This window comes from Triticum urartu, chromosome 1 (assembly GCF_003073215.2).
Source record: "Triticum urartu cultivar G1812 chromosome 1, Tu2.1, whole genome shotgun sequence".
In the NCBI taxonomy this organism is placed as follows: domain Eukaryota; kingdom Viridiplantae; phylum Streptophyta; class Magnoliopsida; order Poales; family Poaceae; genus Triticum; species Triticum urartu.
The window spans coordinates 144,382,243-144,397,824 of record NC_053022.1 but is presented as its reverse complement, the minus strand read 5'-3'; the positions used below and the strand labels follow the sequence as shown (position 1 = coordinate 144,397,824).

At 47.2% G+C, this 15,582-nt stretch overlaps 1 pseudogene; it reads left to right on the top strand.

Moving 5' to 3' along the window:
* Positions 1–1,721: 1,721 nt before the first annotated feature.
* LOC125532781 lies at positions 1,722–5,985 on the top strand (annotated as a pseudogene).
* Positions 5,986–15,582: the final 9,597 nt, after the last annotated feature.

The window sequence follows — 15,582 nt, the reverse complement described above, 5'->3', positions numbered from 1 at the left end:
CACCGCTGGCCGTGCCGATGTTGATGAAGCCCCCGGGCGCGGTTGATGACGCGCGGATGTGTGAGGCTTGCCGCACAGCCCTGTAGTGGCCTGGGGAGGAAGTTGATAGTAGAAGGGCGGTGCTCCCATCGCCGCTGCATCTAGCAGTTTGGCAACACGCTCCAGCAGTATGTCCCGACCTCTTTCCATCAGTCTGCACTGCAGCAGCTCCGTTGCGACGGTGAGCGCTGCCCGCATGTTTGCTTGCTCCCGCCGTGAGTGCGGTGCCGTTGCTGCGGCATGGCTCGCCGCTCTTGCGGCGGCCCGTACCTGCCGTGGGGTGAGGGTGGACGACGCCTGGCCGTGCTGACTGCGCCCGGCAGAGTTTGGCGGCGCCCGTGCTGCCTGGAGTGCGTGGTCGAGACCTTCGTGGGCACGCGGCGCTGCCTGGGCTGGCCAGGATGCCCAGCGGTCGGAGCCGGCCCTTGAGTCGCCGGACATCGTGGTAGAGGAACATCAACGAGCTGGCCGGTGGAGGAGGAGCTCCGGCGCACTCCTACCTGGCGCGCCAAATGTCGGATGTGGGGTTCTGGCAAACCCTTAAGGTTCGAACACTGGGGTGCGCGTGAAGTCTTTCCCTCCTACCAATATATGCCCTAGGTCACTAAGATCTCGCGGACGAACTCGACCAACTCGCAAAACAAAAAGACACAAGGTTTATACTGGTTCGGGCTACCGTTGTGGTGTAATACCCTACTCCAGTGTCATGGTGGTGGATTGCCTCTAGGGCTGATGATGAACAGTACAAGGGAAGAATAGCCTCCTGAGGTTGAGGTATTCTTGAGCTCGGTGAGCTTGTGTGTGTGAGGATGGTCTGAATGATCTGTCCCTTCTGTCTCGTCGTGTTCTCCTCCTCCCTTCTATGGTTGCTAGCTCTACTTATATAAGCCCTGTTCCTCTTCACAAATATCAAGCGGGACGCGAGCCAACAATGGCAGGCTAATTAGAAGGGGGACAGCTAGTACTAGCTATCCTCACACAGGTGGTCTTCGCCTGCCAAAAGCTCTGGTGATGACGCCGTCTTGGGCTCCACAATGACCTCCATCTTGCCGTCCTCCTGGTCTTGGTCTTGTTCCACCAATATAGCAACCTTTTCCTGATGCCTCGGTACTCTTTGCATGCGCTTGCGTCCTTAGCACCAAAGAGGAAACAAGGACGTTGCGCGCGCTGGCATCTGCCTGGCACCCGCCTGGTGTTGTGCGTCATGGCTCACGTCACCAGGGCCTCGTGAGGTTTTCCCTGCCTTGATATCTCCGCTCCTCGCGAGCCTACCTAGCCAGGACACTCCAGAGGAGGTCTTGCGTCATCCGCCTCGCGAGGCTGGGACCCTCGCGAGGGTCTTGGATGCTTTGCTGGTGAAGATGGGACGTACGTCCTGCTGGCTCAGCCATGCCGTGGGCCACAGGCAGGCAAGTCTGGCGACCCCTGTTCCCAGAACACCGACAGTAGCATTATAAGATGGTCCCTATCTAAAATTTCAAGGTATAAGTATTCTCCCTGAGTATGCACTATTGCGACAGTTCATCGTGCCGAGACACCACATGATCGGGTCTGACAAGCTCTACATTCACATACAACAGGTGCAAGACAGTTTTGCACATGTGGAATATATACTCGAGTTAAATTTGTGTCACACCTGATCCTCCTGTTCAGTCCTCTGAAACGGATACAAGATGACAGAGATGCACAGGAGTAGTGGGCCAAGTGTTGGGCTGAATTGGGCCATCAGCCTTGTAATCATTAGGCCCACTCGGGCATGTAATGTGTGTACTTAAACTCCTTTAGCCACCAGAGATGGGCATGACTTGATTAGAAAGTTGATCGATCCAATCCTCACCCCCTTCGTCTCTCTCTCACCTCACCTGCTTCCTCTCCCCACCTACCTACTCGATCCCCTTTCTCTCTGGTTCATCACAATCTGGTATTCAGAGCCAACAAAATTTTTTCCCCACAAATTGCCGCCGCTATTGATCTCACACCCTCTCGATCGATCGGTAAATTTCCACCGGGTCAGGTGCGAGCCGTTCCGGTGAGCTCACCCCCATCCAAAACCTCGGCCCAGACCCTCCGTGTGCTCGACGCCATATCAGAGACCACGAATAAACTACAGGGTTTGCTCGTGTTGGTCATTCGCTGGCTCGATGCGGACCAGAAGACGGCCGACGAGCGGCACCAGGCGTAGCTCTCCTACAACAGCCAGGTCTCGGAGGAACTCAAGCTGCTATACAAGCAGATAGATCTCACCCAGACAGATGTGGACGAAGCCCGCAAGTCCATGCCCACGCCCGATCCAGTCGTATCCGCAAGCACGGGCGCCATATCTCCGTCGTGGGCCGAGGATTCCTCTACGCGGGCACCACCGCCGCCATCGCCACCGCGGAACCACTCCACGCCACCGCCCTTGTACACAAATGGCGTGGTGCAGCTGCCGTTCGGGCGGCTGGTCAATCGCGGCCCCCTGCTCTTGCTCGCTAAGGCCCCGTCACCAACAGAGCGTGCCAACGACCACTACACGAAGCCACCAAAGCATGATTTCCCTAGGTTTGACGGAACGACACCGCGCATCTGGCTCGAGTGTTGTGTGTCCTACTTCGAGCTCTACCGAGTACCACTTCACAGTTGGGTGACCACCGACGCGCTATACATGGATGGATTGGCCGCGATGTGGCTGCAGGCGTACAGGCATAAGCATCCGGGCGTTTTGTGGGCAACGTTGCGAGCAGCAGTGGAAGTGGAATTTGGGCCTGAAGAATTTGAAGTTCAGATGCACAATATGGTTCAGTTACGGAAGACAGGAACCGTGCAGGAGTACCGTCAGGAATTTGAAACTGCCATGTACCATTTGCTCTCGTTGGATCCCACCTTGAGCCCAATATTTTTCATCTCTCAGTTTCTATTGGGCCTCAAGGATGAGCTGCGGCTAGGTGTTCGCCTTCAAGCACCAACAAGCATCACACGTGCACCCATGTTCGCTCGCATCCAGGAGGAGGATCTCGAGAAACAACGCACGCCATGCGCTTTGAGTACACCAGTTGGTCGGCCACCACCAACGACAGCGGCCGCACCGGCACCAGCTTGCACAGCTGCTCCCCTGCGTGCGGGCGCAGATGAGTATGCCCGTGAGCGGCAGCTTCACGATTTCTAGCGAGCCAACGGTCTTTGTTTTTGTTGCAGTGACAAATATTCGAGAGAACATCAATGCAAAAGAACAGGGAAAATTCTGATGATTGAAGTGGGCGACTATGGAGAAATCTTATCTGATGATACAGTTCACGCTCTGCAACTGCTGGACACCCCAGCGGCTCAGGAACCTGAATGCTGCTCCATGTCTCAGCACGCGGTCTCCCGGGAGGAAGCGCCATCAACCATCCGTTTGAGGGCTCAAGTGGGAGACCAGGTGATGCTACTATTGGTGGATTCGGGCAGCACCCACAGCTTTGTTAGTGAAGCTTTTGTTGCTCACCTATGAGTTCAACCTGAAGCTCTTCCGTTAGTTTCAGTGCGAGTAGCAAATGGACAGCACCTTCACTGCGACAAAATTGTCCAGTCCCTGCCCTGGCAAGTACCTGAACACACATTTCACATAGATTTGCGCGTACTGCAGCTCAGCGTGTATGATGGGGTCTTGGGGATGGATTGGCTGTCTCAACATAGCCCAATGAACTGCCATTGGCAATTGAAGACTATCTCGGTTCAAACTAAAGGGAAAACAGTGCACCTGCAAGGAGTTCGAGCAAACGAGTTTCCCCCCATCTCGCCAATGATATCTGGACTGCTGCCTTGGTCACGGTCGAGTGAGTGGATAAGGAGCCCAACACCACAGTGCCAACCAGAATTCAGAATGTACTGAAGGAGTTCGACGACATCTTTGCTGAACCCACTGCCCTACCACCGCGGCGGTAATACGATCATGGTATTCACCTGGAGCCCAGCGCTCCTCCAATCAACACCAGGCCCTACCAGTACTATCCCGCCCAGAAGGACAAAATTGAGAAACAACTCCAGGACATGCTACAATCCGGTGTGATTGTGCGCAGTATGAGCCCCTATGCAGCCCCTGTGCTGCTCGTCAAGAAGAAGGATGGGAGCTGGCGTTTCTGCATCGATTTTCACCGCCTCAACAAGATAACAGTGAAGAGCAAGTTTCCCCTGCCCGTGGTTGATGAACTGTTGGACGAACTGGCCTGGGCCACCTACTTATCCAAGATCGACCTTCGCGCGGGCTATCACCAAATACGTATGCTGGAGGAAGATGAAGAAAAAACAACTTTCAAGACCCACAATGGCCATTTCCACTTCAGACTCCTGCCTTTTGGACTCTGCAATGCCCCAGCCACCTTTCAGTGCCTCATGAATGCCATCTTCGCCAAGTATACTCGCAAGTTCGTCATCATCTTTTTGGACAACATACTTGTGTTCAGTACAGATATGGAGGAGCACGAAGAACACCTTCCTCTGGTTCTTGCTACGCTGCGGGAGCATCAACTATACGCCAAAGCTTCCAAGTGCTCGTTTGCTCAGCCCAGCATTGATTATCTGGGGCACGTGATTTCACGCGATGGGGTTGCCACAAATGCTAGCAAAACAAGTGCAATGCTGGCATGGTCAGTTCCTACTACAACCACCGAGCTTCGTAGATTTTTGGGGATCACAGGATACTATAGGAAGTTCGTCAACAACTATGGAATTCATGCCAAACCACTCCCTCAGTTACTCACCAAGAAGGGGTTTCACTGGACCGATAGTGCGCAAGAGGCGTTTGACAAGCTCAAGCTCTCCATGACCCAGACACCAGTGCTTGCACTGCCGGATTTCAACCTCCCATTCGCCATTGAAATGGATGCCTCTGACACTGGCGTCGGGGCAGTCCTGGTTCAGAACGGCCATCCCCTCGCATACATGAGCAAAGCATTGGGCATCAAGAACCAGAAACTGTCAACTTATGATAAGGAGTTTTTGGCGGTTATGATGGTCGTTGACAAGTGGCGTCAATATCTACAGCGTGGCTCATTCGAAATCCTCACGGACCACAAAAGTCTGTGTGCGTTGCGCGAGCAACAACTAGAAACTGAACTTCAACGTAAGGCCATGGAAAAATTAGTTGGTCTACAGTTCACTTTCAGATACAAGCGAGGCACGGACAACAGCGCAGCGGACACGCTCTCGCAAGTTGGACACCATCTCGTACTCGACGCGCGCTCAATTTGCCAACTGCAGTGGCTTCAAGATGTGGCAAATTCATATGAAACAGACGTAGTAGCCCAGGACCTGCTGGCGCAGCTCGCGATTAGGAGCCCTGACAATCAGGGTCGCACGCTGTGTCAGGGCGTCATTCGTCAGGGGGAATGCCTCTGGAGCAGAGCAAACACCGCGCTACAGACCAAGATCATCTCTGCTCTGCATGATAGTGCAGTGGGGGTCATTCCGGCGTCACGGCCACTTATCAGCGGGTACGGAAGTTGTTCGCATGGGAAGGACTCAAGAAGGGTGTCGAAGATTTTCTTCATCAGTGCCTGACATGCCAGCAATCCAAGCACGAACATCGGCACCCTGCGGGTAAACTTTAACCGCTGCCCATTCCTACTGAACCATGGCATGATCTGACCATGGACTTCGTGGAAGGACTCCCCGAATCAGAGGGGTATGACACGATCATGGTGGTCATCGATAGCCTAACCAAATTTTCTCATTTTCTGCCTCTGCGCCACCCGTTCACTGCTGCAAAGGTTGTGCGAGCCTTTTGGGAGTCTATGCGTCCCGCACTCCATCGTCTCGGATCGCGACAAGATTTTTACCAGCGCCATGTGGCGGGAACTTCTCGCCGCCGCCGGCACCAAGCTCCTCTACACTACGGCGTACCACCCCCAAACCGACAGCCAGAGCAAACGGGTCAACCGGTGCCTCGAGATGTACCTCAGGTGCGCCATCCACGACCGGCCCAAGTAATGGCGCAAATGGCTCGCTGCCGCGTAGTTCTGGTACAATTCATCCCATCACTCGTCGTTGAATTGTTCACCCTTCAAGGCTCTCTATGGCAGAGAAGCCAATCTAGGAGAGCTTCCCACCTTCTCCGACAAACTCTCGCCCGACGCCAACATCGGCGGCCCACACCGAGCTGCTTCACGCCCAGCTCACCGGAGCTCAAGACCGCTTCAAGAGGCAAGCCGACAAGCACTCCTCGGAGCGCGCATTCACCATCGGCGATCAAGTACTCCTCAAGCTCTAGCCGTACGTTCAAGTCTGCGTCGCCAGCCGCCCCTACCGCAAGCTGGTGTACAAGTACTTCACCCCTTCACCGTCATCGAGCGCATCAGCTTCCTCGCCTATCGCCTGGAGCTACCACCGGACAGCCGCATCCATCCTGTCTTCCACGTGTCATAGCTGAAGCCGTTCACCCCCAACCACTCGCTAGTCTTCCCCGATCTGCCCAAGATTCCCGACCTCACTGCTCTTCCGCTTAGTCCCATTGGCATCCTGGAGTAACGGGTGGTGAAGAAAGGGGTGATTTCCATGGTGCAGCTCCGAGTCCAGTGGTCCACTCTACCCACCGACGCCACCACCTGGGAGGATCAAGACATTTGGCGCCGCCATTTTCCTGATGGCACTATCTGGGACGACGGCGCCACTCAAGAAGGGGCGAATGTCACACCTGATCCTCCTGTTCAGTCCAATGAAATGGATACAGGGTCACAAAGATGCACAGGAGTGCTCGGCCAAGTGTTGTGCTGAATTGGGCCATCGGCCTTGTAATCACCAGGCCCACTCGGGCATATAATGTGTGTACTTAAACTCCTATAGCCACCGGAGAGGGGCATGCCTTGATTAGAAAGTTGATCGATCCAATCCTCACCCCCTTCGTCTCTCTCTCACCTCACCTGCTTCCTCTCCCACTTATAATGTGTGTACATACATGGCCTAAGAACACTGGAGACCGAAAGGTCGAACATGAAACATATAGTAGATATGATCAACATAGAGATGTTCAACATTGAAAACCACTCCATCTCACGTGATGATCAGACATGGTTTAGTTGATATGGATCACGTGATCATTTTGATGACTCGAGGGATGTCTATCTAAGTGGGAGTTCTTAAGTAATATGATTAACTGAACTTAATTTATCATGAACTTAGTCCTGATAGTTTTTGCACATCTATGTTGTAGATCAATGGCCCGTGCTACCGTTCCATTGAATTTTAATGTGTTCCTAGAGAAAGCTAATTTGAAAGATGATGGTAGCAACTACACAGACTGGGTCTGTAACTTGAGGATTATCCTCATTGCTGCACAGAAGAATTATGTCCTTGATGCATCGCTAGGTGACAAGCCCCCTCCCGCTAATGTAGACGCTTTGAACGCCTAGCAGATGTGGTGTGATGACTACTCTATAGTTCAGTGTGCCATGCTCTATGGGTTATAATCGAGACTTAAAAGACGTTTTGAACGTCATAGACCATATGAGATGCTCCAAGAGTTGAAGTTAATATTTCAAGCAAATGCCCGAGTTGAAAGATATGAAGTCTCCAACAAGTTCTATAGTTGCAAGATGGAGGAGAACAGTTCTGTTAGAGAACACATACTCAGAATGTCTGGGTATCATAACCACTTGACTCAACTGGGAGTTAATGTTCTGAATGATAGTGTTATTGACAGAGTTGTTCAATCACTGCCACGAAGCTACAAAGGCTTTGTGATGAACTATAATATGCAAGGGATGGATAAGAAAATTTCCGACCTCTTCACTCTGCTCAAAGCTGTGGAGGTAGAAATCAAGAAAGAACATCAAGTGTTGATGGTTAACAAGACCACTAGTTTCAAGAAAAAGGGCAAGGGAAAGAAGGGGAGCTTCAAGAAGAATGGCAAGCAAGTTGTCACTCCCGGGAAGAAGCCCAAGTCTGGACCCAAGCCTGATACTGAGTGCTTCTACTGCAAAGGGACTGGTCACTGGAAGCAGAACTGCCCCAAGTATTTGGCGGATAAGAAGGATGGCAAAGTAAACAAAGGTATATTTGATATACATGTTATTGATGTGTACCTTACTAATGCTCATACTAGCGCCTGGGTATTTGATACTGGTTCTGTTGCTCATATTTGCAACTTCAAACAGGGGCTACTGATTAAACGAATATTGGCTAAGGACAAGGTGACGATGCGCGTCAGGAATGGTTCCAAGGTCGATGAGATCGACATCGGCATGCTACCTCTACATCTACCTTCGAGATTAGTTTTAGACCCGAATAATTGTTATTTGGTGCCAGCGTTGAGCATGAACATTATATTTGGATCTTGTTTGATGCGAGACTGTTATTCATTTAAATCAGAGAATAATGGTTGTTATATTTATATGAGTAATATCTTTTATGGTCATGCACCCTTGAAGAGTGGTCTATTTTTACTGAATGTCGATCATGGTGATACACATATTCATAATATTGATGCCAAAAGATGCAAAGTTGATAATGATACTGCAACATATTTGTGGCACTGCCGTTTAGGTCATATTGGTGTAAAGTGCATGAAGAAACTCCATGCAGATGGACTTTTGGAATCACTTGATTATGAATCATTTGATGCTTGCGAACCATGCCTCATGGGCAAGATGACTAAGACTCTGTTCTCCGGAACAATGGAGCGAGCCACTAACTTATTGGAAATAATACATACCGATGTATGCGGTCCGATGAGTGTTGAGGCTCGTGGCAGGTATCGTTATTTTCTAACCTTCCCAGATGATTTGAGAAGATATGGGTATATCTACTTAATGAAACATGAATCTAAAACATTTGAGAAGTTCAAATAATTTCAGAGTGAAGTAGAGAATCATCGTAACAGGAAAATAAATTTTGTATGATCTGATCGCGGAGGCGAATATATGAGTTACGAGTTTGGCCTTCATTTAAAATAGTGTGGAATAGTTTCACAATCACGCCACCTGGAACACCACAACATAATGGTGTGTCCGAACGTCGTAACCGTACTTTATTAGATATGGTGCGATCTATCATGTCTCTTACCGATTTACCACTATCGTATTGGGGTTATGCATTAGCACTACAAAAAAAGACACTTCCATGATGATACGTGTTTGTCACAGTAGGTCACGTTTTCTGCCATGCTTGTACATCCATGATGATTTTATGACAGAATCAAGATAGTCATACCTATGCTGTCGTAGAAGTGTTCCATGACATTACCGAAATTATCATCATGGAAGTGTCCACTTCCATGACGATAAATCACGCGTCATGGAAGTGCTTTCGTCAAGGGTGACCGACACGTGGCATCCACCATAATGGGTCGCTGTTAAGCTATCGGGTCTGGTTTTGGATCTGATAACCTGCTAACAGCCCGGACCAATGAGGATTTTCCATGTGTAAAATTCTCATTGGCCGGAGGAAACACATTTTGGCTCACCGTTGGGACAGATGTCATCCATTCATTAGACAGGAGACGCCTATGACACATAGACACGTGGCACGGCCCAACAATGGCCCATTCCGGTGAAAAGGCCAGCCCGTTTAACTTGGTCAAAAGGTAACGGGCCGGCCCACGGAAAGCGTGTTAACGACCTGTTCGTATATAGCCCATTTAAGGCCCGCTAACTCACGACCCGTTACGGCCTATCGGAATTAAGCCCAGTAGCTTCATCTGGGCGTCCAATATGACTCCAGCCCATTGTAACTTCTGGCCCATGTATGGCCCATGATGTCTTTCGCCCATACGAGGCCATTTGTAACTCTTGGCCCATTAACGACCAATGGTGAATCTGGCCCGCAATGAACAGTGTACCCCTTTATACCCATTAACGGCCCATTATTCCATTGGACCGTTTCCAACCCGTGTTATCTTTCGGCCTTCTCATGGCCCATTTATACTTGGGATCATTTCCAGCATTCTTTTACTTACGGCCAGTTATTGGCCTTTTCTGCTTGTGGGCCTTATTCAGCCTGCGGTTACAATCGGCCCGTTTGCGGCCCGTTATTCCGTTGGGCCGTTTTCATAGCGTCATCAAATAAGGCCGATTAATGACGGCCCGTTATTGGCGGCCCATGAACAGACGATTCAAAATCTAGCCCGTTTACGACCCATAATGAGGTCTGTTATTGGCCCATGTTTGGCCTATCGATCATACGACACGTAGGAGGCCCATTGATGCTACAGCCCGTAGAAGGCCCATTGTTTCTACGACCCTTCTAAGGACCATTGTTTCTACGACCCGTAGGAGGCCCATGGTAACTACAGTAAATATGTAGCCCATGGTTATTGTGGCCTAGTTTTAAAAAATAGATTATTGCATCCACTAGCAAACTGCGGAAAAGAACGGCACTGACTACAAGCAACCAAATAAACAAGACAACAAGGAAATAAATAAGCAAGCAACTTACGCTAGGCTATCACGGCTATTACACATATTACATCCACTTGGCATCAAAGTTCGCCACCAGTGCAAATATAGGGAACAAAGCAGCATATCATATACACTGGTTGTCAAAGTTGGCGACCAATGCAAATAAACACCGCAACAAAATAAGTCCAGAACTGAAATCACTTCAAAAGAGCTTAAGAAACAATATCCTAGGTACCCATAATGCTAGCAAGATGCTTAGCAAGCTTATTAACTTTCTCTTGTTTGGCGCTTAAATCCTCCAGCACTTGGTGTTGCACTAGAAAGTATGCATCTGAATTCTGCAGGGACTTCCTCAGTCCTTCGGCTTCCTATCACATAACATCTGATCGATGTCTTTCAACTTGAAGTTGAGACTCAAGAAGCCGAACTGATTCAGGTAGCGAGTTCGAAGAGCTGGTGCCAGCAGTAGTAGCCAGTAACTCAAACACTACATCAAGACAGGACTTTGGGGTTGTCTCAATGTCTTCAATATTATTTTTATCAGCTTTCTTGGAGACCAATAGGGATGTCTCAGTATCTTGAACCTTATCTGCATTACTTCGTTACCATTGCATAACGGGCTACTCTTCTCCAATATTTCATCTGCATTATAAGAGAAACAAACAAACAAACACATCACAGGTTTACAATGCAGTATATGAAACTCATTTTGGTAAACCAGTTCAGTAGAAAGGTGGATAGGATAACAACATGAAACAAACATATATCTATGTAGTATGGTCATTATATGGTCTATATCATTCTAGTTTATGTTGCCAAATCAAGATAGATACAATTTGAATCATATCTATTTAAGACAAAGCATCATAGACAGAATATAAGTGTGGGAAACTACACCACAATAACAACACTTGTAATGAGCATGGCATGAGAACATAACCATTTATTCAATTGAAACTGAAATCAACATAGAGCAAGTTACAACATCAAACACGTTAAAGAAACAGGTTTAAAACATACCTGTTGCGCCATTGGAATTTCAATTGCATCCTTCAAATTTGAAATTAGTTGGTATGAGTAAATACAGTGATGCAAGAGCAAAGTAGTATGAACCATAGCTACGGAACCTGACCTGAGAACAATTCTTCTTCTGCTTTAAGCATTCACTTGGGGTTTGGAGTGGTGGTCCTCGTGCTTTGGGGACTCCAGTTTCCTTACTAACTGCTCGTGTTCGGGTGCTCTATGGTGGAGACGGTCTTGTGTCAACTGGAACTGGGTTACTATCTGCTGGGGTTGGGGTTAGAAGAGGTGTAGCTGGTTCTCTGTCCAACTGGGTAGGGGTACAATCTGCGTGAGTCTGGGTTACGTGTGGTGGGGTTGGTTCTTGGGCATGTACAACCTTGGTTCTATATACAACGACAGGTAGCACGGTCTTTTCTGAAGACCATGTTTTTACTCCCAAAGATACTGCTATCACCCCCTCCAATTGAAATGGCTGATAAACAAGAAAAGTAATTGAATGTACAGACATTGTAAGATAGACAGGTGCAATGGATAGTAGGGAAGAAACCAGGGCATGAAATAATTCACATTTATGTTGTCTAACCAAACAGAATAGCAGGACATAATTTAACATATTTGATGGCTAATTAAACAGGATAGCATGACACAATTTCACATGTATGATGGCTAACTAAACAGGATAGAATGACGTACTTCAAAATATGATGACTATGTAAACAGGATGATATGATATAACTATATGATGTTTCTATTAAAGTGGTTGGCATGCCATAAATCACAAACATGCCATCGATGGTAACATGATGGCATGAAATAATTCACGGATAGAATGACATAATTCAAAATATGATGACTATGTACACATGATGAGATGATATAACTATATTATATCTTTAGAAAATGGGTTGGCATGCCATAATTCAGATACATGTTCTCTATGTAAACATCTTGGCATGATATAATTCAAATATATGATTTATATACTAAGCAAGTGAGCAGAGGGCAATCGCATATATGATGTCTCAACTAAGGAGATGGCATTCAATATTGTGTATATGATGTAAAAGCTAAGCATTGCAATACATCATATGCATGATATGAGTAATATAACCCCGCCAAGTTTGAGCATACACCTCAGGGGGATAATTGGAATGGTCATCTGCCTCTGAATCCTCCTTTGAAGAGCGATCTGTAACCAACAAGATATCTGCTTCAGCAGGTAGCATTGTCTCCTCTGAATACCTTGTTTTCACTCCAGATTTCTCCATCACCATTTCAAAAGGCTAATGCACAGGAACAATAGTTGAATATACAAACATTGTCAACAAATGCAACGAGAAATACAAAAAAGGACAACATGATATAATTCACATATAAGACGCTTGGCTAAACAGCATGGCATTGCATAATTCACATATATAATGCCTTGCAACAACATAGCATTGCATAATTCACATATATAATGTCTTGCAACAAGATGGCATCGCATAATTCACATATATGGTAATTAGACACTAAACAGGTGGCATTTACACAAAGCATGTCTAAACTAAGCAAATGACATAGCAATGCAAGATACCATACGCATGATATGAGCAACATAACCCTGCCAAGTTAGAGCATGCACTTGGGGAGGGGATAGGACTGGTCATCTGTCTCTGAATCCTCCTCCGAGGAGCTATCCGTAACCGGCAAGACATGCGGTTCATCAGACAGCATTGTCTGCTCTAAAGAACTTGTTTCCACTTCAGATTTTTCCATGACCGTGCAGAATGGCTGATGCATAGGAAGAGTAATTGAATGTACTAAAATTGTTGAAAAATTTAACACGTAATAAAAAATGATAGCATGATATAATTGACATATAAGATGACTGGCTAACCAGGGTGGCATTGCAAAATTGACATATATGATGCCTGGCTAAACAAGATGGCATTGCATGATTCACATATATGATAAAGAAACTAAACAGATGGCATTGACACAAAGCATGTCTAAACTAAGCAGATGACATATTTGAGGTATACAGTAGGCAATGCAAGGCACCATATACATGATATTACCAACATCAGCACGCCAAGTTAGAGCGAAGACCTCAGGGGGTAAATAGTAGTGGTCTTCTCCTTCTGTATCCCCCTCAAAACTGTTATCTTACTCTTGCAAAATGGGTGGAGGGGGGCTACCTTTGCACCCAGCATGGAGCGAAGTCTGCATGAAATTTTATTGCCACGCAAGGATCATCTCTTTTGCTCTACATATTCAGTTCCATTGTGTACAATAACTGACATGCATAGGAATAAAACATAGTGAGATTATGTAAGGAGTGCATGCACAAATCCAGCGTGCTGGTAGCAAACTGTGGATAGACCCAAAACCAATGATAGCAGGCGGATAATAGCTTTAGTTAAAAAATACAAATAATGGCTCCTTTACTGTTTGTTTGCACCCAACATGAAACTCATAGTAGATACCAGAGATTAACCAGATAGTAGAGAGATAGTACTGATTGTTGCCCCAATATGTACCCCACAACCATTTAAAAACTCAAGTTTCAACATTAGTTTGGACCTGACTTAGAGTCTGACAGGTGAACACGATGATAAAGTAGCATGTCATCATATTAAGCGATGCATAACATAAGCAGACATGGGAGAGTGCGACCTCACTTGCGAACTCGTGTAGTCCTCAAGGTCATCTGCTCAGTTGATGATGGTAATGCAGTTGTCGTGGCTGTCGGTGGTGGGGAAGAAGATATGAGGCGGCGAAAGACAGTCTGGAGAGCGGATCCCTGCTGTGGTGAACCCTTCCGTCGTTGGAGCAGCTGAGCTGGGGTGGAACACAACGCAGCAGGAGCAGGACAGACCACACAAGGTTTTTTGACACATATCTGTAACAGAAGTAATTGTGTAAGAGCTTGTTTGAATTTGAGGATTCTAACAATGCAAAGATAGGAAATAGACAGGAATAGGATAGGAATGCACGTGCAAAACAGAGAATTTAAAAACACAGGATTTCTGCCAATCTGGGTGTTTGATTCACAAGAATTGGAAGATCACAGGATGCAAAGAAGCATGGTGAGATTAAGCCAAACCACAAGAAAATGTACGGTTATAATGCTATTATGCTACTATCCCTTAGTCTTGTGCTTCATGAATAGGAATTTGAAAAGGAGGACAAGTGGAAATTAAAATTCCTATGATTTTTCTTTCACGGAGACACTAAAGGAACAAATCCTACAGTTTTCCTTTGCTCCATTCCTTTGAACCAAATTCATGAATAGTAGTACCATAGGAAACTTTCCAATTCCTATGTTTTTCCTTCACTTTTCCTTTCAAGTACCGGTGATTCTAGTAGGCAGGCTTGAGCAAGGAAAAGCCTACACTCAAAAATGTTTTTATGCTACTTCTATTACTTTGGACCCAGGCCACTGCCCTACTAGCTCAACTCCCAGGCCCATCGACAAATGCATAGCTCAAACACGCAGAGATAAATAATGATGGCAGTCAAGAGAGTCCATCGCGGATAGCTAAGTTGCCTGGTAACTCACTGCTTATCATATAGTATGATAAAATAATCGTATTTCACATTACTACGTGTGCTCAGTGGACAATATATATCGCATGTAGTGTAAAAAATAGATGCAACAAGTGTACAACCTCTTTGGCGAAGCCATGTCGATCTCAGCGTGATTGGGTTGGTCGGTGAGGATGCCCTGGCTGACTTGGCTATCGGTGGAGGGTAAGAAGATCTTAGGCGTCTGGAGATGGAGCCCGGGGTACTGCTCCGCTGTGATGGAGGGTTTCGTCGTTGGAGCAGCTCCGGTGAGTTGTACGACGCCGAGGCTGAAGCAGGACAAGAGAGACAACGTTAACCTGAGTGGAATTCTAATAGCATCTCCAATAGATGACATAAAATACATAACCACAAAGTGCTAGATGCAAATACATCAGCCGCCCATCTCTGAACTTAACTGTCGAAACTGAATTTAACTGTCCAAACTGAACTTAACTGTCGAAACTGAATTTTGTTGTCGAAACTGAATTTTACTGTAAAAACTAAACACACTAGTAGTAGAAAAGCAGTAGCAGCTGCGTGTGCGAGAGCCTAGGCAACTCGTCGTGTAGCAGCATCAGGTGAGGCTACCCTCAGCCGCCAGCCACCACCTGCCAAA